Here is a 27522-nt window from a genome sequence, read left to right on the forward strand (position 1 = left end):
GAGGAAGAGCTGGAGGCGTCACAGAAGATTATGAGGCGGAGCTGGGCACGAACGGCAGCAGGTGAGGGCTGCAGCTTGGCGCTATTGACATCCTCTTGGGCACTTTATTTTTATGACTGACAGGTTAGTAATAGCGTATATTTAGCAAAATGAGCCTACAGATTACATTTATAAGACCACATTAGGAATGGTTAAAGCTCCCTGAACATAACCATATTTTTATCTGGAGGGGGTGAAACCCGGTGACAGAATCCCTTTAAAGTAGGCCTGATACAGCAGAAACCACTAATTTAGAGAATTGCTAAGTTGGGAATTGTATTTCAACCCAGAACAAAAACTGTGCTTTGACGGACCCAAAATAACTTGACCAGCCACAGCAATAACCACAGATTTAGATGAATATAAATTTGAGGCCTATTATTTAGGCGCTGAGTGACAGGTATACGTTTACAGACAGAATTAGACTTGGAATTGCACAGTAGCGTGTGTGTGAAGTTATTGAGAATGACCCTATCTGCACCTTGAATCTAATATACCCTTTTAATGAATAGATTTAAAGTAGCCCTGATACAGCAGAAACCGCTAATTTAGGAAATTGCTAAGTTGGGAATTGTATTTCAACCCTGATCAAAAATATATCCTTTGCCAGACAGCAGACAGTATTACAATTGGCTGGCCACAGCTGAAACACCAGATTTAGTGTACTGCTATTTTGGCAATTGTATTTCACCCCTCAATAAAATAGCAAGCACAGCCAAGCCCCTGATGTAGGATATAGCCAAAAAATAACCACACTATTGATGGGTAAATGCACTTGGTGACAGCTTGCCCCTGATGTAGGATATAGCCAAAAAATAACCACACTATTGATGGTTAAATGCACTTGGTGACAGCTTGCCCTTGATGTAGGATATAGCCAAAAAATAACCACACTATTGATGGTTAAATGCACTTGGTGACAGCTTGCACCTGATGTAGGATATAGCCAAAAAATAACCACACTATTGATGGTTAAATGCACTTGGTGGCAGCTTGTGCTGGCGCACCACAAGACACAAAATGGCCGCCGATCACCCCAGAAAAAAGTGACTGAAAAACGCTCTGGGCAGCCTAAAAACAGTGAGCAATTGAATAGCAGCAGTTCAATGATCCACAGCTGTAGATAGATCACTGACTTAAGTCTTTTGGAGGAGTTAATCACTGCCTAATTTCGCCCTAACAGTCGCAGCTGCAACCTCTCCCTACACTGTTCAGAGCAGAGTGACGTGCGGCGCTACGTGACTCCAGCTTAAATAGAGGCTGGGTCACATGCTGCACTGGCCAATCACAGCCATGCCAATAGTAGGCATGGCTGTGATGGCCTCTTGGGGCAAGTAGTATGACGCTTGTTGATTTGGCTGCTTTGCAGACTTTCAAAAAGCGCCAAGAAAGCGGCGAACACCGAACCCGAACCCGGACTTTTACGAAAATGTCACGGACACCCCAAAATTCGGTACGAACCCGAACTATACAGTTCGGGTTCGCTCATCCCTAGTAAGGGACAATGTTGTTGAGAAGTAAGTCAGGGTTAGCCAAAGTTATGGCCAGAAGAAAGCCATTACTTTCAGCTAAAAACAAAAAGGCACATTGTGAGATTGCGAAAAGGCATGTGGGACTGTAGGAGACTCCCAAAATGTATAGAGGAAGGTGCTCTGGTCTGTTGAGACTAAAATGTAACTTTTTGTCCATCAAAGAAAACGCTATGTCTGGTGCAAACCCAACACATCACATCACCCAAAGAACACCATCCCCACAGTGAAACATGGTGGTGGCAGCATCATGCTGGGGGGATGTTTTCCAGCAGCCGGGACTGGGAAACTGGTCAGAGATGAGGGAAAGATGGATGGTGCTAAATACAGGATATTCTTGAGCAAAACCTGTACCACTCTGTGCGTGATTAGAGGCTAGAACGGAGATTGTACTTCCAGCAGGACAATGACCCCAAACACACTGCTAAAGCAACACTTGAGTGGTTTAAGGGGAAACATGTAAATGTGTTGGAATGGCCTAGTCGAAGCCCAGATCTCAATCCAATAGAAAATCTGTGGTCAGACTTAAAGAATGCTGTTCACAAGCTCAAACCATCCAACTTGAAGGAGCTGGAGCAGTTTTGCAAGGAAGAATGGGCAAAAATCCCAATGGTAAGATGTGGCAGGCTCATAGAGACTTATCCAAAGTGACTTGGAGCTGTGATTGCCGCAAAAGGTGTCTCTACAAAGTATTGACTTTAGGGGGGTGAATAGTTATGCACATTGACTTTTTCTGTCATTTTGTCCTATTTGTTGTTTGCTTCAGAATAACAAATAAATAAAAAATCTTCAAAGTTGTGGGCATGTTTTGCAAATTGCATGATGCAAATCCTTAAACAATCTATGTTAATTCCAGGTTCTGAGGCACCAAAATACAAAAAAAGTCAAGGGGGGTGAATACTTTTGCAAGACACTGTAAATGCACAGTCCATCAGAGTCACTCTGGACTTTCGCTTCAGGTGATTTTCTTTCACTTAATTGGTGACGTATTGATTTCTAGTTGGATGGTTGTTTATCAAACATGTATTTTATTCATAGCTCTCTGTGTTTTTTTATGCTTTTGATTAGGTTTGTTTCGATACCAAAATTTTGATTCAGTTTCGATACCATAAAAAAGTATTGCGATACTCTATACCATTTGATACCACGCAAAAAAAATAAAACACCAAAAAAAGCTGTGTGCATTCCGCATTTTATGGAACATCCGACTCATAATCGAACAGTCCAATCCTATTTTTGGGGGGGACAAGGTGACTAAAAAATGGCAAATCATGCAGTATTTATTTTTATTTTTTCAGTTCTGGTGTTCACTGCATAGGAGATTTTTTTTAATATTTTAATAGTTTGGACTTTTCGGACGTGGCAATATGTGATAAGTTTATTTATTGTTTGTATATTTTTTTTTTGCTGTTTATTTATTAACTACCGGTATTTCCCCCCCTTAGGGGCTAGAACCTGGGATCTTTTCATCCCTTGTCCTATTCACCCTAATAGAGATCTATTAGGGTGAATAGGACGTCACACTCTCCCTGCTGCCCTGTGCATAGTACACACAGCGGCAGGGAGCTTACCATGGCAGCCAGGGCTTCAGTAGCGTCCTGGCTGCCATGGTAACCGATCGGAGCCCCAGGATTACACAGCTGGGGTTCCGATCAGAAGCTGCCACTGCCACCAATGAGGAGGAGGGAAGAGGGGACCCTGTGGCCACTGCCACCAATGATTTTAATACTGGGGGGATTCGGGCGCATTGCGCCACCAATGATTTTAATAGTGGGGGGGAGGGCGCACTGCGCCACCAATGATTTTAATAGTGGGGGGGAGGGAGCACTGCACCACCAATGATAGTTAACCTTTAATACAGGAGGCGGTGCCGGCAGAATTACATAGCCGGCATCCTGCCTCTGACAGGGAGCTGCGATCACTGGCAGTTAACCCCTCAGGTGCGGCACCTGAGGGGTTAACCTGAGGGTTCCAGCTATGTGATTCTGCCGCCTCCTGTATTTTAGAAGTTAACTTTCATTGGTGGTGCAGTGCGCTCGCCCATCCTCCTCCCGTCTCTCCTCATTGGCAGCGGCAGCGCAGGGGGGAGGGAGAGACTGCTTCCTTCTCCCCTGTGCTGCTGAGGGAACTTGAAGTGCGCTGACAGCAGCGTGCTCCAAGTTCTGTTATACTAGACTTTGCAGGAGCGCAGCTCTGTATCGAAATAATGAAAATCCCAGTATCATATCGAAACTGGTACAAAAGTATCGATTGGGTATCGAAATTTCTTTTGACAAAAGGCAAGTGCTTTTGACAAAAGGCAAGTACTTGCTCGAATCAAGAAAGTTTAGTATCATTTACTAATAAAGTCTCCGGTTTGAAGATCAGGAATGCTGGATTTTTAATATGATTTTTGTGTACCAAATTCATATACCCTAACATATTATTACATATATCCTCATATGTCCCTATAAGTCAATCTTGGTTAACTAGCTGCCTGTCTTCTCAGTCCACCCCTGACTCATTTATTTTGTTTTTCATGTTTTATAGTACATCATTGCTGGATCTTTTACAATCAGAGCTGAGAAAAAGCCATCTATCAGACTGGTGAGTTATTTTAGAAGTCTGGAATGTACACAACCAGTGAATTTTTAATTGTCATTCAATTGTCCTTGAACTCAGCCCGGCCGCATACATAACAATGCCGTGTGGTTGTACTCTAGGGATCCTTACACACATGAATTTTACACATATTTTATTTATTTTTACAAATAAAAATGCTCTAGAATAACCATATAATATTTTGTTTTTGACCACCTGCTGTTTTTGTTATAGTTTTTCCACCATTTTCTGCTAACAGTGTATTTTACCACTAGTGTTTTCTTCATTTCTTTTGTCCCCATAGAGAAGGTGATGTCAAAAAGCCTAAAAATAGAGCTCCAGCATGCTGTGTTTTTTGAAAGAAGCAAGGATAACAAAAAACAGAGGATGGAAGTGGTAGTGGCTCTGACTGCAATAATTATTCACAATGGCAATTCTCACACCGATGCTCCATAGGGCCAGGGCACTGGTAGGAGGTTGCACCCTTTTTTCCCTCGGAACACACCTTGACGATGGGGCTCCTACCTGATGGCATTTTGGGTGACCTTGGTGTTGATTGGGTGCAAGGCAGAAGATGTAGTTGCTGCAGCTGGCAAATGGTGCTGGAGTCAGTACCCACGCCAGTTGTACAAAATGTAAATTACTCTTTAAAGTATCAAAACACAGTTCCAATCAATTCTCAGTGTAAATCTTCCCAGATATTGATATGGGTCAGGATGAGGATTGCAGTACTCCTTCCCTCTATCTTCTGAATGTAAGGCTGGCAATTATTAATGGTGGCGGTAATTCCCAGCTGAGGGGTACAGGATTACGATATGGTGGGCCAAACCATGTACAAGTGTGAAGGGATTTTTAGCAATGTCCCTCTTACTACAATATCAGCATTAAATAGAAAATACTTTACTGATTCCAATGTTTAGTCATGCCGATTTTGGACCTTCTACTTATTTTTCTCTGGAGTACCGTGAAGTAGAAATGGCTTACTTTCTGTACATTTCTCAGAGATAGTGACTCTCTGGGATGTAGGCCTAGTACTCTGAGAAGTGAGTACATGTATCTTTCTCTCAGTTCCTTCACTAACACACTAATAACAGAGATATGCTGGTATATGACAAGGCATTAACTATCATGAACACTCCCGTGACTGGTGCCAGGAGATCAGAGAGACTGGCAACACGTGGGTTAATCTGACTGGTTCCTTGTGAATCATTTGTGTCTGTGTTGTTTTGGTCATGACCACACCTTTTGCAGATGTTGTTGGTTTGGTCATTTAACTTCCCCTATTTATTACTGCTTACCCCTTCTGAGGGGGTGGTTTATAGCTTCAGTTTCTGGACTCTGGGCTAGCTGGTTGTTGGATCTCGGTTGAGCTCCTGGTGCTGCCATTCCTCCACATGAAGTTAAGTGTTGTCTTCCCTATTTGTTTGTTGTATTTCCCTGTCTTTTGTATCTACGGTAGGCCTGAGGGAAACTCCTGTTCATCCTTCTGGTGGAGGAATAGGTTGTCTCAAGTCCTGTCACTATACGAGGGCCCTACAGGATGTGCTTGGGCTCTAGGTTACTGTGTTTGAACTTTCCTACCATCAAGGTCAGTTTATACTGATAGTTAGTCAGGACTTGGAATAGGGTTGTTCTAGGAGGTGACCTTCTCCTTTTCCCTAGTTTCCAGGCCTAGTTCCTGTCCCCTTTTTTCCTGTGCTCGGTGTGGAGTTTCCTACCCACACCACATCCATGACATTAACATATTAAATAACATTACATAACCAGAACAGTGCAACAGCGGTTACTGTCCGTCAATGTCCCCCTGCTTATTGCCACAGTCCCAGGCTCTGTGTTCGGCAGTGAATCTGCTACACAGTTTCCTTCCAGCCCTTGGCAGAGCATGCTTTTATCTTGTTCCCTGTAGCACTTCCTTAAGGGCCGGGGCGCATCACTTACTGTTATTTATTGGTATAGCACATGTGACCATGCTGATAATTCCTAGCCATCCTGCACCTATATAAGTGGTCTAGCCCCCTTCCCAGGTGCCTGAGCAAAAGTTCCTTGTATCCTGCAATGGTTGCTATTATCTATGCTTTTGCTCCTGTTTACCTGACCCGTACTTGTGTTTCTGGACTCTTGTTTGATCCCTGTCTTCTTGCCTTGCTACACCTGTTGCTGATCTGGATTGCCTGACCCATGCCTGTGCTGCCTGCCCTGACCTATTACTTGTTTGACTTCGCCTCTGCCTCATCCTTCGGTCCTGCTCTATTGCTCATGGTTACAACTTGGCCTGCTGACTATATCTGTACCTCTGATACCTAGCTCTGGTACCCCCTTGTCTGCCTGGACCAGCTGCCTCGTGTGCCAATCCTCCTCAAGAGGCAGTGACCTGGTGTTTCCCTTGGGAAAGTCTATCCCCACCATCAGGGGTACTGATAAGGACGAGGGGTTCACTTAGACAATGCCCTTAGAGGAGGTAGGACATGTGGTACGGTGGGTATGACAAACATTTGCAAGATGGGGTACTGCATATACAATTTAAGGCCAGACTGGAACTGAAATTCATCCCTGGCATCATAAAACAGACAAGCCCACTTGATGTTGGTTGTTTAATGCAAGGCACCAACAAAACAGACCAGTGAAGATGAAGTCAAGGGGTTTATTAACAAAATAAAGTCCAGGCAAAACTTCACTGGAGCTAATATCAGGCAAACAAAACAAAGGGAAGCTAGGAGTAGTCCCGATCTGTGCATAAGTCCTTGTGTAACTTGCCAAGTGAACAGATGCGACACGGAAAATCCCGGGTACTGGGTCCCACTGGAACGGACAAAGTCCAAGCAAACTTCAGTCAGCAGCAAGCAGTACTGACCTGCACCTGGATGAGGGAAGATAACAGTGGGCATTGACCGACTTGGGAGGCCACCTTTTATGTGCCTGCTAACAAATCCCAGGGCGCCAAGTGTCCACTCTCCATAGGTCATGATCATGATCCTGCCCTACACCTGTGTACAAGGCTTTGGTCGGTCATTAGTCAATGAGACCAATGCCGACCCCCTAATGTACTTTGAACTTGTGGCCAGGTGCTATTCCCATCGCCGTTCGGTGAAGCGCATAAGAAGCGCATACGCGTGACCGTGTATCCCCTTTCGAACCTGTCTTCAAGCAACGCACGGCAGGCTCTGCAAGAGTGCGCAAGCGCGTCGACATGGACATCGGAATGGAATCCACAATAGGCACCGGAGACCAGCTCGGCCGCAGAGTAGTGCCGCTAGCCTGGCCAAGCTGTCCTCGAAACCCATGCGGTCTTCCCCTCCGGCACACATGGAAACGCGTCCCCGCGTCGGTTTGCGTAGCTGGTGTATCAGTGGAGACACACGTAACCTGTCCGGCACCTCCACAAGGACCCTCCCCCCCGTATTGCCCCAAAAGTGACAGGGAAAAAAAATTGCCTAAGTCCTGTGCTTGAGTCTACGAAGCAGTCTTCTGGCAGGTGGTCGCTGTGAAGTCATTGTGCCGCCAGCATCCAGACACAACGCATCTCAACCACTTGTGCTGCCTCATGGGCTTCAGGCCTAGTTGCTTGTGACAACAGCAGGGCCAGGAACCATTGGTTTTCTTGCCCCATCGCCTCCATTCAGAGGCCGGCGATACAGTTTTATCTGTGGTGGCAACTGCTTTCTGGGCCCTTGTCCAAATCTCCAGGGCCTAAGACCCAGATATTTTGGCTTAGCAATGCATCTGGAGCAGGAAGCCCATTGAGGAACTGGATTATCTGACATTTGCCTCATGCACATGACCGTATTTGCATTTCAGTTCACAAACCACGGATCTGCAAAATATGGATACTTTACTACCATTGTCTCACTCCTATCAATGGAAATGGCTGTTTTGGTCCAAAATGTGGACCAGAATAGGACATGTTTAATAATTTGCAGATTGGACACATGGATGACGACACCATATCTGTCCGTAGTTTTTTTTTTTTCAGACCCATTGAAATGAATGGGTCCCTGTTCTATCCTAAAAAATGCAGATAGCACACGGCTGGAAAGTACATTCCTGCGCATGAAGCATTAGTTGATACTAGACATGATTTAGAGCTGGAAGAAATCCTGGGTGTTAAGCTGCAGTTATTCCATTCTGTTATTTGTAGAATTCTGCATATGAATGTACATGGATGAATGTACAGAGATGTTTTTGTTTCTGATACCGAGCTCCTACACTCGCTTATACCCATAGAGTTAAATGGTACATTTCTGGTTGCCTACAATAACCACTAAGGGGAGGGCAGGAAACGTATTCCTATGGCTATACAGGGAATTTTAGCTTTTTTTTTTTTTTTTATTAAAGACATCAAAATCAAAATGACAAACTTTACATAATTGCACATTGATGTTCTGTCATGTGGGAATTTTGACCTTTGTAAAAGTAAAATAGCATCCCCAAGCCTTAAAAAAAAATGTTATTATGATTGTAGACTTTTAAACCTATATGTTAATTTTGTTCATTAACATAAAAATGTGATAGTTATAATATCAGAATGAAGAAAAATGTTAGTGACTATTTGTATACAGAGATGTAGTACACAAGACTACAGAACCTTGCAACATGGATACCTGAGATAAATAATCATAATAAAACTACAGCAATTACAATGTTTCACATGCAATACCAAGTCTGTCCACATGCTGTGCTGTTGTGGAAAAAGTAGCAATGTTCAACACAAAGCACAACAGACTTTATAATGCAGAATGTGTAGGAAAATTCTAAAGTGCCACCTAGTGGTATAAATATTTATGCTGCTTACACAAGTTAAGGGGAATGTGTGACCATGTTAAAAATATTTTTAAGCATTTTTGGTGTGTTTTCAACTTTCCATGTCATTGTATCTATTTATTTTTTAATCCTGTATGGGGAAGTATAAGTATGGGGAAGCAGCACAGCAGCTGGCTTAGTTGCCCATAGCAACCAATTAGATTCCTCGTTTTATTTTTGACAGGTCCTTGGAAAGTAAAAGGTGGAATCTGATTGGTTGCTTTGGGCAACATTACAATCGCAAAATAAAAAACAATTTAGAAAAACAGAGTATTTCAGAATATGATTTAAATTAGTAAAAATATATGATGCAGTCTCTTTATGTTATATCAAAATGTATCTGTTTCTGTCCCTTTTTCAGGTTAAATCGTCTTATGGTTTGAACATTGTCTCAGCGATATTCAGTATTACCGCAGTGATAATTAATATAGTGGATTTTAGCTTCATAAATTGTGACGATTATTATTATAAATGTCATGATGAGGGGGTAAGTTTAATTTTTGGTCCCAAAGTTCTGAAATAGTATGGATATATACAGTATATGTGTGTGTGTGTGTGTGTGTGTGTATGTGTATGTATATATATATATATATATATATATATGTGTGTGTGTGTCATTAAAAGATATCGACAGTATTCATTATAACAGTGACATCTATAGTACCCTGCCCCCTTAACAGTGACCTCCACAACCCCCCACAGTGCCCCGTCTTCTTAAAATGGGACCTCCACAGCAGCCCACCCCCTTAACTTTGACCTTCACAGCAGCATGACCCCCTTGACAGTGACCTCCACAGCAGCCCGCCCCCTTAACAGTGACCTCTATAGCACCCACTCCTTAACACTGACCATAGGTTATAGTCCCCTTAACTGTGATCTCCATCATTCCCGGCCCCCTTAACAGAGACCTACAGCGACTGCCCCTTAAACAGTGACTGCCACAGTACCCCACTCCTTTAACAGTGACCTCCACTGTACCCCGCTCCCTTAACAGGGACTTCACAGTCACCTCTTCCCTTAACACTGACCTCCACAGTACCCCGTCTCCTTAACAGTGATTTTAAAAATATCCCGCCCCCTTAACAGTGACCCCCACAGAGCTCGGTTCCCTTAAAATGTGACCTCCACAACACCCTGCCCCCTTAACAGTGACCTCTATAGCACCCTGCCCCTTAACACTGACCTCCATAGTGGACCGTCCCCTTAACTGTGACCTCCACCATTCCCTGCCCCCTTAACAGAGACCTCCTCCGCCCCTTTAACTGTGACCTCCACAGCAGCCGCCCCTTTATTAGTGACCTCCACAGTACCTCGTCCCCTAACAGTGATTTCCACAACACCCCGCCCCCTTAACTGTGGCCTCTATAGCAATTTGCCCCTTAACACTGACCTCCATAGCGGACTGTCCCTTTAACTGTGACCTCCACAGCAACCTGCCCCTAGGGTAGCCAGAGGTCCAGTTTTAGGGCGGACAATGCGGCTTTCAGACTTCCTGTCCTCCTTCTGGCGCAGGGCCTGGAAGGACACACTGTGCTGTCTGAGCGTGAGCTGCAGGGAGAAAGTCACCCTCCCTCCCACTCCTGCAGCTGACAGAAGTTGATTTTTAACCTTAATTTTTTCAATCCCTGTCGGCTGTGCAGTGGGAGAGAGCGTGGCCTAACTGGATCGGGGGCATGTCTTAGTGGGACCTCCACAGCACTCTGCTCCCTTAGCAGTGTCATTCACAGCTGCCCCTTTAAAGCTGACCTACAGCAGTGGTTGTTATGGAAATCTGGTTTAAAACTGTGTGTATGTGGAGACTAAGGGCCTGCGAACTTCTATTGGCTGATACGCGTCATGTGACCAGGCTTCTATTGGCTTATGCATTTTTTGGGAATATCTCAGGAACGGTAGCTGAGACCCGGTCTAAAACCTTTCCGGACACCTGATGTGCCAAATTTTGTGATTGTAAATGCGACAGTGCGGATTCCTTTAGCGGACATACATACATACATACACACACACACACAAACACATACATACACTCAGCTTTATATATTAGATCTAATATACAATGAGCAAAAATATAAACGCAACACTTTCGGTTTTGTTCCCATTTTTCATGAGCTGAACTCAAATATCTGAAACATTTTCTACATACATGAAAGACCCGTTACTCTCAAATATTGTTCACAAATCTGTCTAAATCTATGTGAGTGAGCACTTCTCCTTGGTCGAGATAATGCATCCCACCTGCAGGTGCTGATTAGACGGCATGAATATTGCAGAGGTGTGCCTTAGACTGCCCACAATAAAGTCCACTCTGAAATGTGAACAGTTTTGCCTTAGGCTACTTTCACACTCACGTATTGGCTTTCCATTTGTGAGATCCGTTCAGGGCTCTAACACGCGGTCCAAAACTGATCAGTTTTTCCCTAATGCATTCTGAATGGAGAAAGGATCTGCTCAGAATGCATCAGTTTGCCTCCGATCAGTCTCCAATCCTCTCTGAAGGCGGACACCAAAATGCTGCCTGCATCGTTTTGCTGTCCGCTTGACGAAACTGAGCCAAACTGTTCCGTCCTGGTACACAATGTAAGCAAATGTCGACGAATCAGTTTTCTCTGACAGAATCTGGCACAATAAAAAACGGATCCGTCTCCCATTGACTTTCAATGGAGTTCATGATGGATCTGTTTTGGCTATGTTACAGATAATACAAACGGATCCGTTCATGACGGATGCATGCGGTTGTATTATTGTAACAGATCCGTTTTTGCAGCTCCATGACGGATCCGTCCAAAATGCGAGTGTGAAAGTAGCCTTACTTGGAGGGGGTGGGGGTCAGAAAACCAGTCAGTATCTGGTGTGGCCACCATTTGCCTCACGCAGTGCAACACATCTCCGTCTCATAGCGTTGATCAGGTTTTTGATTGTGGTCTGTGGAATGTTGGTCCACTCCTCTTCAATAGCTGTGTGAAGTTGCAGAATATTGGCAGGAACTGGAACACGCTGTCGTATACGCGGATCCAGAGCATCCCAAACATGCTCAATGGGCGACATGTCCGGTGAGTATGCTGGCCATGCAAGAACTGGGATGTTTTCAGCTTCCAGGAATTGTGTACAGATCCTTGCAATATGGGGCCGTGCGTTATCATGCTGCAACATGAGGTGATAGTCGTGGATGAACGGCACAACAATGGGCCTCAGGATATCGTCACGATATCTCTGTTCATTCAAAATGGCATCAATAAAATGCACCTGTGTTTGTTGTCCATAACATACGCCTGCCCATACCATAACCTCACCGCCACCATGGGCCACTAGATCCACAACGTTGACGTCAGCAAACCGCTCACCCACGTGACGCCACACACGCTGTCAGCATCTGCCCTGAACAGTAAAAACCGGGACTCATCCATGAACAGAGCACCTCTCCAACCTGCCAGATGCCATAAAATGTGAGCATTTGCCAACTCAAGTCAGTTATGATGACGAACTGCAGTCAGGTCCGAACCCAGATGAGGTCGACGAACTTGCAGATGAGTTTCCTTGAGACGGTTTATGACAGTTTGTGCAGAAATTCTTGCTGATTGTTGCTGCAGCTGTCTGGGTGGCTGGTCTCAGACAATCATGGAGGTGAACATGCTGGATGTGGAGGTCCTGGGCTAGTGTGGTTACACGTGGTCTGCGGTTGTGAGGCCGGTTGGATGTACTGCCAAATTCTCTGAAATGCCTTTGGAGACGGCTTATGGTAGAGAAATGAACATTTATTGCACCGGCAACAGCTCTGGTAGATATTCCTGCAGTCAGCATGCCAATTCCACGCTCCCTCAAACGTTGCAACATCTGTGGCATTGTGCTGTGTGATCAAACTGCATATTTCAGAGTGCCCTTTTATTGTGGGCAGTCTAAGGCACAACTGTGCAATATTCATGCTGTCTAATCAGCATCTTGATATGCCACACCTGTGAGGTGGCATGGATGATCTCGGCAAAGGAGAAGTGTTCACTAACACAGATTTAGACAGATTTGTGAACAATATTTGAGAATAATGGGTCTTTTGTGTATGTAGAAAATGTTTAAGATCTTTGAGTTCAGCTCATGCAAAATGGGAGAAAAACCAAAAGTGTTGCGTTTATATTTTTGCTCAGTGTGTAAAGCTGAGTGTATGTATGTGTGTATGTATGTACTCTAAAGGAATCCGCACTGTTGCATTTACAATCACGAAAATTCAGGTGTCCGGGAAGCTTTTAGACCAGGTCTCAGCTCTCTAGGACGTACCGTTCCTGAGATATTCCCCCCAAAAATGCATTAGCCAATAGAAGCCTGGTCACATGACCCTTATCAGCCAATATAAGCTTGCAGGCCCTTAATACATACACACAGTTTTACACCAGGTTTCCATAACAACCAAGCCATTTTTCTTCACTGCTTTCTTCAAAGGAAATCTGTCACCAGCACTTAGTACCTTATTTCCAGATGTGCCTTTGTTCCAGCAATAGATGTTTTTTATCCTCTGAAAATACAATTTATTTAGTATGCAAATGAGCCAGTATTTTTACAGAGCAGGTTGTTACGGACTCGACAATACCAAATATGAATTTTTTTTGTGGTTGTTTGTTTTAGTTTTACATAATAAAGCATTTTTGAAAAAATATATTTTTTAGTGTCTCTATTATCTGAAAACTATAGTTTTGTTTTGTTTTTTGGGCGAATTTTTTTATGTAGGGGCTCATTTTTTTCGGTATGAGATGACGGTTTGAATGATACTATTTTGGGGTGCATATGACTTTTTGATCGCTTGCTATTACACTTTTTGTGATGTAAGGTGACATAAAATGACTTTTTGACACCATTTTTATTTTATGTTTTTAACAGTTTTCACCTGATGGTTTAGGTCATGTGATATTGTTATACAGCAGGTTCTTACGGACGTGGCAATACCTAATATGTATACTTTTTTCATTTATTTAAGTTTTACACAATAATATCATTTTTGAAAGAAAAAAAATTATGTTTTAGTGTTTCCATAGTCTGAGAGCCACTTGATCGCTTGCTATTACACTTTTTGTGATGATAGGTGACAAAAAATGGCTTTTTTTACACCGTTTTTATTTTATCTTTTTTATGGTGTTCATCTGAGGGGTTAGGTCATGTGGTATTTTTATAGAGCAGGTGGTTACGGACACGGCAATACCTAATATGTCTACTTTTTATATTTTAATTTTTACATTGAACACAATAAAAGCATTTTTGAAACCAAAAAAATCATGTTTTAGTGTCTACATCGTTTTTAAATTGTTTGGGCGATTGTCTTATGTAGGGGCTACATTTTTGCGGGAAGAGGTGATGTTTAGACTGGTACTATTTTGGGGGGAATACACATTTTTGATCACTTGGTGTTTCACTTTTAGTGATGCAAGGTGACAAAAAAATATATATTTTTTTTAGCACAGTTTTAATTTTTTTATGGTTTTCACCTCAGGGGTTAGTTTATGTGATATTTTTATAGAGCTAGTCGATACGGACTCGGCAATCCCTAATATGTCTAGCCATGCCCCCTGTAAAGGAGCCCAGCATTGCCTGCATCCTCCGAATCTCCTCCTTTCGTCGCAGAGTGCCAGTCACGACCATTGGTCAGGGTCGTGACTCCTTGGGAGCCGCATGCAGTTATCCGCGGTCTGGTGTTGTCGCAACCGCAGCTGGGGGCACTTAGTGGTTTGCCTCAGGTGCGGTTGCCGCGAATAACAGGCATGCGTGCGGTTGCCCTTGGCAACGTGTTTTGGTGTGCACGTCCTTCGTCTGTATTTGTGTGCACTTCCTTGTTTGTTTGTTGTGCACAAGGTGATGTTTAGTATGCACCTGGACTCCTCCCTTCACCTGCGGTTGTCCGCGGCAACGTCTGGTGATGTTTGCATGCTGTGGAAGTGTCTCGGCCTGTTGGCTGTTCTGGAGAACACGGTTGCCACGCATGCCGTTGCCGTCGGAGACAGGTGAGTGAGGTTGTGTGCTTTCCCCTTTATGTGAGTTTCCCTTCTGTGGTGCTTGAAGGGTTAATTTCCTTCCCAGTGTGTGTGATGTCACTGGGTGTGGTTGACTGGTGGGTGTGGCCTTTTGGCCTATATAGCCTGAGTCTCTTGCAGGCTTCAGTAGGTTGCTCTCAGCCATGCTGGCTGGAGCAGCCTCCTGTCTCCTCCATCTGCCTGGTGAGGACCATCCTTCTGGTCATAAAACCTTGTTAGTAAAACTTTGTTACCTTGTCTGATGTTATGTTTATGTGTATGTGGTTGCTGGTTTGTTGCACCTTATGGTTCCCTGGTTCCCCGTGTGATGTATGGTGTGTGCTGTAGTCCTTTCTGTTGTTGTAGACAAACAGCACTTTTGCATGGGTTCCGGGCTGTGTGTTTGTGGCAGGTAGGTGAGGTTGTAGTTCCACATACCTGCCACTGCCATAAGTTGTATTGGATTCCCCTTATTACCAGCTTGGCCTTTCTAGGCTCCTGTTCCTCCGTGTTCTGGAGGAACAGGTAGTCTATCCAGCTCCTAGCCTAGGGACATGCGGAGGGATAGTAGGGACCCGAGGTTCCTGCGCATGGGTCCTCCTACCATAAAGGTCGGCCCATGCAGGTTAGGAGTTAGGGTCAGATCAGGGAGACTTTAGGAGGTGACCTGCTCCCTGATCCTTTGGTCCTGGCCTTGCAGCGACCAAACATCTACGGGTACCGCACGGCTGGGGGTTTCCCCCACCTCCAGCCGTGACAGTGCCGTAATCTCGCGATGCGCGAGCTCGCGCATGCGTATTGCCCGTAGAGTGTTCCTTCCCTGTGCTGGCATCAGCCTCAGGGAAGGAACTGCACATGCGTGAGCTTGCGTATCGCGAGATTGTGGCAATCTAACTGTGACGAAAGGAGGAGATTCGGAGGACACAGGCGGTGCCGGGATCCTTTACAGGGGGGCATGGCTGGGCACCAGGAAGGTTAGTACAGCCCCTTAGGCACCTTGCAAGGCTCATTTACATATCTCTAAAATAATTTTTTAAACAAAATAAAAGGACACAGCCCTATAGGACAGGTATATTGCGGACGTGCTAGCGGCGATCTAGCTGTGCATGTCCACATCTCTGACCTAAAATGAGGTGACAGAATCCCTTTAAGGAGACGAGACTAGGTACTGTGGAGGTCACTGTTAAGGGGGCGTAATGCTGTGGAGGTCAACAATTAAGGGGATGGTCCGCTATGGAGGTCAGTATTAAGGGGTGGGCTGCTGTAGAGGTCACTGTTAAGGGGCGGGTGTTGTGGAGGTCACATTTTAAGGGAACAGAGCTCTGTAGAGGTCATTATTAAGGGGGTGGTGTACTGTGGAGGTCACTAATAAAGGGGCATCTGCTGTAAAGGTCACTATTAGAGTGGAGGCGCTGTGGATGTCACTGTTAAGGGGGCAGGCCGCTGTGGAGATCAATGTTAAAGGGGCAGGCACTGTGGAGGTCACTGTTAAGGGAGGAGGAGACTGTGGAGGCCACTGCGGGGTACTCTGAGATTACTGTTAAGGAAGCGGGGTACAGTGAGGTCACTGTTAAGGGAGTGTGGTACTGTGGCCGTCACTATTAAAGGGGCAGTCGCTGTGGAGGTCTCTGTTAAGGGGGATGGGAATAGTGGAGGTCACAGTTAAGGGGACTGTAACCTATGGTCAATGTTAGGAGGCGGGTGCTATGGAGGTCACTGTTAAGGGGTGGGCCTCTTCGGAGGTCACTGTTAAGGGGCGGCCCCTGTGGATGTCACAGTCAAGGGGGTGGGGTGCTATGGAACTCACTGTTAAAGGGGCAGGCTGCTGTGAAGGTCAAAGTTAAGGGGATGGGCTGCTGTGGAGGTCCCATTTTATGGAGACGCGGCACTGTGGGGGGGGGTAAGTGTTAAGGGGTGGGGGGCTGTAGAGGTCACTGTTAAGGGGGCAGGGTACTGTAGATATCAGTTATAGTGGATGCTGTCAATATCTTTTAACGACACACACAAACAAAATTAAATAGATGAAATATACCCGTGCAAAACCAGGTCCTTCAGCTAGTGTATATATATCATCATAGTGTGTATATACTGTATATCATGGGTGGGTGGAATATGTATATGGAGCTGGCTCATAAGGTGATCCCACTACATACACGCAAGCTGTATAATAACTCCAACCTTGGTCATTTAACATCTCAGATGCGATGGTCAATAGCAACTGTGGACTGTGGCATATGAACAGTTAGACAGAGAAAAGATCAAATAATGGGACTCTGATCGGTTGCTATGACAGCCTGGAGCCTTGTGAACACTGATGGTCAGTTCGCCAGCGAACACATGCGGGCTGCCATCTTTAGTAAGGTAGACTCACTCGTCCGGCGATGCACAGGTAAGCTGCTTGTGAATGCTCTCCGGCCTGTCATAGCAAACTACCTGAAAAGCGAAGCCGGAGACATGGCCTAACAGGCAGCCTTTTATTGCAGTCAGAAGATCGCATCTACAATTCCACTAAGGGGAGTAAAATATTAAAAATTCAAATCACCACTTTTCCAAATTTTAAATAAAATAATAACTAAATAATAAAACATAATTAGTAACACCAAACTATTAAAATATAATAAAATTTTTCCTGCATAGTAAATGTTATAACAGAAAAAAATAAAAATGCCTGTTTTGCCGTTTTTGGTTACCTTGCCCCTTAAAAAAGTAGAATAAAAAGTGATCAAGAACACATATGTACATCCAAATGGTAGTAATAAAAACTACAGTTCGCCCCACAAAAAAAAATCACTCAGCTCTGTAGATGGTAGCAAAAAAAGTTATGGTTGTCAGAATTAGTGTTGGGCGCAAATATTCAAATCGCGAATATTAATCGCTAATATCGGCCCTTCGAGAATATAGTGATATATATAGATTTTTTTTTCATCTGAACCCATGATCCCTCCCTGCTTCTTGCTTGTGGGCCAATGAAAATGCTGCAATGTCTTTGTCAGCGCTTAGCAACATCCCCAGCAACCAATAGGAAAGTTGCCTACACCTTACTATATAAGAACCTCCCCAGCAGCTATTTTCTACAGTTTTTTAAAGTTCTGAGAGAGACAGCAGTGTCATTGCTGTGCTCTGTGCTTTCCACTCATTACATTAGATGGATAGTTAGATAGCTTATATATATAATACAGATAGTTAGTGGGAGATAGTCAGTGTAGGTTACATCGTGATATAGTGTAGCTGATAGGTTCTAGTGCAGGGTGTTAGGTAGTGTGATAGGAATTACTGTTTCTCTGCTGTCCATACATACAGTCAGGTCCATAAATATTGGGACATCAACACAATTCTAACATTTTTGGTTCTATACACCACCATAATGGATTTGAAATAAAACAAACAATATGTGCTTTAACTGCAGACCGCCAGCTTTAATTTGAGGGCATTTACATCCAAATCAGTTGATCGGTGTAGGAATTACAACAGTTTGCATATGTGCCTCCCACTTGTTAAGGGACCAAAAGTAATGGGACAGAATAATAATCATAAATGAAACTTTCACTTTTTAATACTTGGTTGCAAATCCTTTGCAGTCAATTACAGCCTAAAGCCTGGAACGCATAGACATCACCAGACGCTGGGTTTCATCCCTGGTGATGCTCTGCCAGGCCTCTACTGCAACTGTCTTCAGTTCCTGCTTGTTCTTGGGGCATTTTCCCTTCAGTTTTGTCTTCAGCAAGTGAAATGCATGCTCAATCAGATTCAGGTCGGGTGATTGACTTGGCCTTTGCATAACATTCCACTTCTTTCTGTTAAAAAACTCTTCGGTTGCTTTTGCAGTATGATTTGGGTCATTGTCCATCTGCACTGTGAATCGACGTCCAATGAGTTCTGAAGCATTTGGGCGAATATGAGCAGATAATATTGCCCCAAACACTTCAGAATTCATCCTGCTGCTTTTGTCAGCAGTCACATCATCAATAAATACAAGAGGACCAGTTTCATTGGCACCTATACATGCCCACGCCATGACACTACCACCACCATGCTTCACTGATGAGGTGGTATGCTTAGGATCATGATTCCTTCTCCATACTCTTCTCTTCCCATCACTCTGGTACAAGTTGATCTTGGTCTCATCTGTCCATAGGATGTTGTTCCAGGACTGTGAAGGCTATTTTTGATGTTGTTTGGCAAACTCTAATCTGGCCTTCCTGTGTTTGAGGCTCACCAATGGTTTACATCTTGTGGTGAACCCTCTGTATTCACTCTGGTGAAATCTTCTATTGATTGTTGATTTTGACACACATACACCACCTCCTGGAAAGTGTTCTTGATCTGGCCAACTGTTGTGAAGGAAGTTTTCTTCACCAGGGAAAGAATTATTCAGTCATCCACCATAGTTGTTTTCCGTGGTCTTCTGGGTCTTTTGGTGTTGCTGAGCTCACCGGTGCATTCCTTCTTTTTAAGAATGCTCCAAACTGTTGTTTTGGCCCCGCCTAATGTTTTTGCTATCTCTCTGATGGGTTAATTTCATTTTTTCAGACAATGATGGCTTGCTTCACTGATAGTGACAGCTCTTTGGATCTCATCTTGAGAGTTGACAGCAACAGATTCCAAATGCAAATAGCACACTCGAAATGAACTCTGTACCTTTTATCTGCTCATTGTAATTGGGATAATAAGGGAATAACACACACCTGGCCATGGAACAGCTGAGAAGCCAATTGTCCCATTACTTTTGGTCCCGTAACAAGTGGGAGGCACATATGCAAACTGTTGTAATTCCTACACAGTTAACCTGATTTGGATGTAGTGTGGTGGTGTATAGAGCCAAAAATGTTAGAATTGTGTCGATGTCAATATATTTATGGACCTGACTGTACATGCTGCAAACATAGTGCTGTGAGGTCACAACAATAATTAGTGCACCAATCAGTAATATGTAGTCAGACCTGCTAAAATGTGAAGTTTCACATATTGCACCAAAATATTCACATCATTAGTGCCGTTTAGCGCAATCGTGAATATATTGGAGCACTCTATCTGCATATAAAGCCATTTTTAATGTTCTCCCGTGCCAACCATTTTCTCCCGTCTCAGGAAACTTCTAGCAGCTTGGAAAATGTAGTGACCCACGCCTGTATTGCATGCGCATTACGCAAATATTACATTGCCGATTTTCGCAATCAAGAAAATAATTGCAAATTCTAAAATTAGCGAATATATGATGAATAGTCTACAAAATATTTGCGAAATATTGCAAATTCGAATATTGCCCCTGCCGCTCATCACTAGTCAGAATATGCTGATGTAAAGAAAACTTTTATTTTTCAAAGTTTTTTTACATTTTTTTAAACTAGTAAAACATATTGAGAACTATATAAATTTGGTAACGGCACAATGGTACTAATCCATAGAATAAGGATGTCATGTCATTTTTAGAACACAATGAACACCTTAAAAACAAAACTTAAAAAACCTGACAAATAATTTTGCTCCCATTTTTCAAGCTATGGTATTTTAAATAGTGTCATTAAAAAAATACAACTTGTCCTGCAAAAAAAGTAGCCCTTATATGGCTTCTTTGGCCGGAGTCCTCTAGCCACCACCTTGCCGGGCTCCATTCTCAATATAGGTGCGGGTCCCAGCTGTGAGACCCGCACCTATAGGACAATGGGGGCATATCCTAGCGAAATGCCCCGATTGTCCATGATGAGACAACTCCTTTAAGTTGTTATTATATGAATATATAAGTACATGTGAACATTTGTAAGTTACATCGTATGTTTCCTCTTACTCAGGCCAGTGCATATACAATTGTTTCCATCCTCCTTGTTATGAATCTTCTGGTGTTCTGTACGGCTGTCTCAATTGCTGCGTTTGGTGGTCGTGCTTTGGAAGAGGTGCCAACAAATGTCACTCCGGTAAGTCCTGTATATATAGATATGCCCTCTCAGCAGCATTCTGTATTCTTTCTGGCAGTGAGGGGTAGCGTGCAACTTTGAGTCACTTTGTCCTGCACTTCACTTATTGCCTGCCACACCTTTTCCCTCATGAGGCTACTGCTGCTTCCCCTCTCCCTCCTGTAACTGTTAATTGGGTCCTGTGATTGTTACTAGGGGTCCTGTGGTTGTTACTTAAAATCCTATGGTTGCTGCTGTTTGGATGCAGATTCCTGGTGGGCCAGACTTTTTGTGGGCCATTTAAGCCACCATTGTCAAAAAAGCCACAACTGGAGAAAAAAATTGTGCTAAAACTGCAGTGATTGTACATTGATTTGTGCAGAAATATGTGAGACATGACTGGATGATAGCTATGACTGGGCAGTTAACGTACAGGTTTAGAAAGGATTGTGAAAACATAGAGGAGGAGAGTTGGCCTTTATGTAAAGTCCTATCTAAGGCCTCTTTAAAACTACCGTTTTTTCTTTCCGTTTTGCGGTCCGTTTTTTGCGTTCCGTATACGGTCCGTATACGGAACCATTCATTTCAATGGTTCTGCAAAAAAACGGAATGTGTTCCGTATGCATTCCGTTTCCGTATTTCCGTTTTTCCGTTCCGTTGAAAAGATAGAACATGTCCTATATTTGGCCGCAAATCACGGTCCGTGGCTCCATTCAAGTCAATGGGTCCGCAAAAAAAACGGAACACATACGGAAATGCATCCGTATGTCTTCCGTATCCGTTCCGTTTTTTGCAGAACCATCTATTGAAAATGTTATGCCCAGCCCAATTTTTTCTATGTAATTACTGTATACTGTATATGCCATACGGAAAAACGGAACGGAAACGGAACCACAACGGAAGCAAAAAACGGAACAACGGATCCGTGAAAAACGGAACGCAAAACACTGAATTCAACATACTGTAGTGTGAAAGAGGCCTAAAGCTCACGCTCCGGGAAGATACAGTCCTGATCAAAAGTTTAAGACCACTTGAAAAATTGCAAAAAATCATATTTAGCATGGCTGGATCTTAACAAGGTTCCAAGTAGAGCTTCAACATGCAACAAGAAGAAATGGGAGTGAGACAAAACATTTTTTGAGCATTCAGTTTAATGAAAACAACAAATAAACTAAAACAGGCTGTTTTTCAGCTGATCAAAAGTTTAGGACACCTCCCAAAAAACCCTAAACCCCCCCCAAAACAGAAATCCAACTTCCAAACATGAACTCAGTAATGAGTAGCTCCGCTGTTATTGTTTATCAAAAATTAGTTTTGGCATGCTTGATGCAAGCGTTTCCATGAGGTGAGTGGGAACATTTCTCCAAGTGGTGAAGACGGCCGCACAAAGGCCATCTACTGTCTGGAACTGTTGTCCATTTTTGTAAACTTCCCTTGCCATCCATCCCCAAAGGCTCTCAATTGGATTTAGATCAGGGGAACACGCAGGATGGGCCAAAAGAGTGATGTTATTCTCCTGGAAGAAGTACCTTGTCCTGAGGGCATTGTGTACTGTAGCGTTGTCCTGTTGAAAAACCCAGTCGTTACCACACAGACGAGGGCCCTCAGTCATGAGGAATGCTCTCTGCAACATCTGGACATAGCCAGTGGCCGTTTGACACCCCTGCACTTCCTAAAGCTCCATTGTTCCACTGAAGGAAAAACCACCCCAGACCATTATGGCGCCCCCTCCACTATGGTGTGTAGAAAACATCTCAGGTGGGATCTGCTTATTATGCCAGTAATGTTGGAAACCATCAGGACCATCAAGGTTACATTTTTTCTCATCAGAGAATAAAACTTTCCTGAGAATAAAACTTTCTTCCACCTTCGAATGTCCCATGTTTGGTGCTCTCTTGCAAAGCCCAAACAAGCAGTTCTGTGGCGTTCAAAGAGACAAGGTCTTTGAAGACGTTTTTTGTTTTTGAAGCCCTTTAGTCTCAGATGCCGTCTGATGGTTATGGGGCTGCAGTCAGCACCAGTAAGGGCCTTCATTTGGGTCGAGGATCGTCCAGTGTCTTGACGGACAGCCAATTGTATCCTCCGGCTCAGTGCTGATTAAATTTTTTGGGGTCTTCCGCTTGACTTTTTTGTTCCATAACCCTCAGGATCATTTAAGAAATTCAAAATGACTGTCTTACTGCATCCCACCTCAGCAGCGATGGCGCGCTGTGAGAGACCCTGCTTATGCAGTTCAACAACCCGACCTTGTTCAAAAACGGAGAGTTTTTTTGCCTTAGCCATCACAACGTGTGACTACCTGACAGAAAATGACAATGAATCCACATCTTTGCGCAGATTTGGCCTTTTAAAGGCATGTGGTCCTAAAATTTGGATCAACTGAAAAACAGCCTGTTTCAGTTTAATTGTTATTTTCAATTAATTGAATGCTCAAAATGTTTTGTCTCACTCCCATTTCTTCTTGTTGCATGTTAAAGCTCTACTTGGAACCTTGTTAAGATCCAGCCACGCTAAATATGATTTTTGCCATTTTTCAAGTGGTCTTAAACTTTTGATCAGAACTGTATAAATGAGGGAAACTGCAGGTCTGCAATATACGGGCACTGGCGGTGTGGGCACTCAGTGCTCCCATTGACTTGAATGGGTCCACAATCTGCAAAATGCGGCAAAAGATAGGACATGTCCTATCTATTGCGGTGAGAAGGAAGTTCTTCCAAGGGCTTTTGGTTCCATGTCTCTGCACCGCAAAAGATAGGACAGCATGGGCACAGAGCTCTTATGGTTGTGTGAATGGGCCCTTATTCTGCTGGCCAGTACAATTACAGGGATTCCAATTTTATACGTTTAAAAAAAAAAAAATCCACTTTTACACAAACCATTAGCCACGAGCCATACATGTACGGAATCTGTCGGTAATTTACTTGCTGCTGCGCCATACATATATATGGCAGATGTCAGAGAGGGGTTGTTTTTATGTAAGTTTTAAGTCTGGCTTTCCTTTGTGTGCCTGCACCAAATTTATGAACTGGTGCACTTTAATAATATAAGTGCTGTGAGGCAGTGACAGGCCTCATATATGAAGAGAAAAGATATGTGTCTCCTAGAATGGTGCCAGGAGGGCTGGGCATCCACAAGGCAGAGGAAGCCTTCGTTTTGAGAAAATTGAGAAGGAAGGCTGCAGAGGCTCTGTGTGGTTCCAGCCAGGAGTGCTGGGCGGTTCACAAAAGTGAGGAAGCCTGAGTTTGGGGGGGACCCAGTGACGCCTGAAGAAGAGAGGTGTCGCACGTTCAGAGTCAGGAGGACTGCTGGACCATATCCTCCAAGGTATTTTGCTGCTTCCACTAGGAGGACTGCTACATAGGTTGCACTGGTCACAGCTAGGAGGCTGTCTGACCGAAGCAGAATACCACAGTGTGAAAACTGAGCTAGAGGTGAGTTAGGGAGACCTCTGTATAGTGAGAGCCGGGCAAGTGTTTGTTGTTTTGTGTTGATGTACCACTTTGTGAGGTGAAGCTGTGACGTCATGGTGCCAAGTAATGTCAAGCTTCGAAGTGTGATGAGCTGTGTGACAAATAAAGCACTGTTTGAGCTTGATAAGAAGTCTGTCACTGCTGACCCCTGAGAGAGAGCGATCCCTTACAGTGCCATGACTGCAATATGGTTTATACTTTTAGGTGTAAAAGTAGATCAGGGGGTTACCTGGTGTGGATTGCGACTTTTAGAAAATGTTGCACATAGTAAATGAGTTATAATCCAGATCTAATCTTAATTTTAGCTCTTAAATCATAGACCACTGTGAAAAGTGGCGAGAAACACGAAATGTCGCAGTTATTATGGAAATGTGATAGTTGCCATGACTTGTGACTTTTTTTTACGCCACAAAACTGACATTATCTGATTTCATAAATGACCCCCAAAGAGTTTAAATGTATTAAAGTGTAAAGCCTCTTTCACACGAGCATGATTGATTAAGTCTGGGTGCGTTCAGTGAAACTTGCACCATTTTGCAAGTTGTCAGTTTTGTCTGCAATTGTGTTCAGTTGTTTAGTTTTTTCCACATGAGTGCAATGCGTTTTTCACGCACATGATTAAAAACATCTTCTAGCAACCACCAGTGAAAAACGCATTGCATCCACACTGACTCCCCATTCACTTCTATGGAGCCAGGGCTGCATGAAAAAACGCTCATGTACACAGCCCCATTGAACTGAATGGGTCAGGACTAAGTGCGGGTGCTATGCGTTCACGTCACGCATTGCACCCGCACGGGAAAACTCGCTTTTGTGAAAGGGGCCTAGGTACAACTACACAGTCAGGTTTGTGCATGTTAAGTTTCTGCTTGCAGTTTTGGAAGCCAAAACCAGAAGTGAATATCCTGTCCTTTATACTTTCTCTCCTTTTATGATCCACTCCTGAGATTGGCTTCCAAAACTGCCTGCAGAAACCTGACTGTGTGGCTGTAACATTAAAGTGATTACATGTATTTATCACTTATCCAAAGGGTAAGTTATAAATGTCTGATTCCAACCACAGCAATCCTGAGAACAAGAGGCTTCTGAGTCCTCCTAGAGTTCATGTTGATTAACCCATCATTGTCAGAAATGCTGGTTGACTCAGGGCTTGGACCACATGCAATCTGCCATTTATCACCTATGTGTATTTTGTTGACGGGTGATAAATACTTTTTGTGGAATAATCTCTATATTCCCCCCAGGTCCACCGAGTTGATTAAATGTCATGTCCATATTTTGCAAGGGTCATTTTTCTTTGGGTACTGTGCAGTCCAAACCTTGGGGCTAATTCAACAAAAATATTCCAGGAAAATATATCTGATTTGTGTGCATGGTGATTAGAAATATGTAAAACAATAACATTTCCCATTTTATAATATCCAGATCTCGTGAAGGGAAATTTGTTCACACACTCTAGTGAATGTAACAAGAAATAGTAGCAGGAGCTCTTCTGTCCTTTAATGAGTTACAGGACCATATGTTAGGGTATGGATCACTGTGAGCTGCAGTAGATGTGGAGATGGGTGGTAAAAGTGGAATTGACTATGGCTTATGTTGGTGGTGGGTAAATTCTAACTCTTTAGTATAAACTTGGTCAGTGGCTACACTAAACTGGATAGGTGCTCTACCCAGCGACTCACCCCTGTGTCACGAAAGAAGTAGGTTAAATAGAATATAAATATGGGAGGCATACCTAGGGCTGCATATAATCTATGTAGAGCTATTAACAATTTATTGATGTTGTTGGTAAAAAAATAAAATAAAATTATTAATGTAGGAAATGGACAAATATTAAAATCGTTGAAAAAGTTAAGAGGTAGTGTAGTTGATCAACTAAAATAAGGAGGTATATGAGATATTTGAGGGGTTAAGAAATGGTGAAAAGAATATGGATAATAGATAGCAAATAAAAATATTAATAAAATCACAATATTTTCCGCTGTATAATCCAAGGAGTAGTTCTTAATGTCCAGTAGGGGGAGCAATCACATAAAAAAAAATGGTTAGTGGTCCAGGTTAATTCCGGATGGTAAAGGATGTAATGCTGGGTTATATGAATCTCCCCTGTTATGTGTAGGTAACTGTGTGTCTATACACCAGAGAACCTGGTTCTGGGTTTGAGTATTCCCTTATTACTGGATAATAATTATATATGTCTCTCTAAAATATTGTAAAAGGTGTGGCTCTTCTCCAATCTGTCCACAGCAGGTGAGTCAGGACTTTATAAATCTCAGGACTCATCGGCATACGCTGAAGCTGTTAGGACTTGGTAGTTGGTGTAGAATAAAACTGGTGCTGGCGATCAGCTATTGTAGCCATGGGACCTGTACAGCCACTGCAGGAGAAATGTGGTGTTATATCATTTGTACCCATTCGAAAGTGACATGTAGCCATACTACACAGTGGCGCTCTGTTCTGGCTAACATTGCGGAGTTCTGAGTAGTACGCACCTCTATGGCATCCATATTCTCTACTAGGGCACATAGATGTTAAGCTGTCCAAATGTGACACAGGTTGCAAAAGTTTTAAAGGGGGATACAAGAAATACTTGAAAAGCTGAGATCTTCTTGAAAAATGCTCATGACGTTAACATTTATTACATTAGCATAGTCAATAATATAACAGCGTCTCAATTTTTTTTTATTGCAGGTGTTCGTGATTCAAAATGTTGTCTCAATGCCTCACTCTTCCTATCCAGAAAATTCTTCCGAGACCTCCATTCCTGCTCCTCCTCCTTATTTTACTTCATAAAAGACAAACCACAAATCGCCTATGAAATTAAGAATAATGTATAGAAATAAAATCGGAAACAGATTAAACGGTCCAATGTGTTATGAGCTTTATATGATGACCTATGTAAGCACAGCATATCACAGCTACAGGTCCATACTCCTTGTAGCTAAAACTGCACAAAAATGTTGTGCTATTTGGCTATTCGGAGCAAGAATATAGTGGGTGTATTCATGAGGGGACTGTGTATGCACATATCTGGAACTTGGGCTGAGCTGCAGAAAATGTGAGACACTCAGACCATGTTTAAAGCCTTGGCAGAAATGTGAGAGACATGCAGCGTGAGGTGGCAGCATATCTCCCTCTTCTGTCAAGACCATAGGCAAGGTCTGGGAGACCAAAACACTGACCAGATCTGAAAGTTTCAATCCATTAATGTAATTAAATGCTAGATTATTGA

The 27522-nt window shown here is 43.3% G+C and overlaps 1 long non-coding RNA gene across 2 annotated transcripts; it reads left to right on the forward strand.

Annotated features, from left to right (window-relative positions):
• LOC122942488 lies at window positions 1-27522 on the forward strand. Of its 2 annotated transcripts, XR_006390562.1 has the most exons (6): window positions 7-61; window positions 2425-2527; window positions 4098-4154; window positions 9307-9432; window positions 20719-20841; window positions 26982-27522. It is a non-coding gene; the product is annotated as an uncharacterized LOC122942488 (long non-coding RNA). The 2 variants fall into 2 exon arrangements; XR_006390563.1 differs by lacking the exon at window positions 2425-2527 and having other exon boundaries at window positions 1-61.

Source organism: Bufo gargarizans, chromosome 6 (genome assembly GCF_014858855.1).
Source record: "Bufo gargarizans isolate SCDJY-AF-19 chromosome 6, ASM1485885v1, whole genome shotgun sequence".
Classification (NCBI taxonomy): Eukaryota; Metazoa; Chordata; class Amphibia; order Anura; family Bufonidae; genus Bufo; species Bufo gargarizans.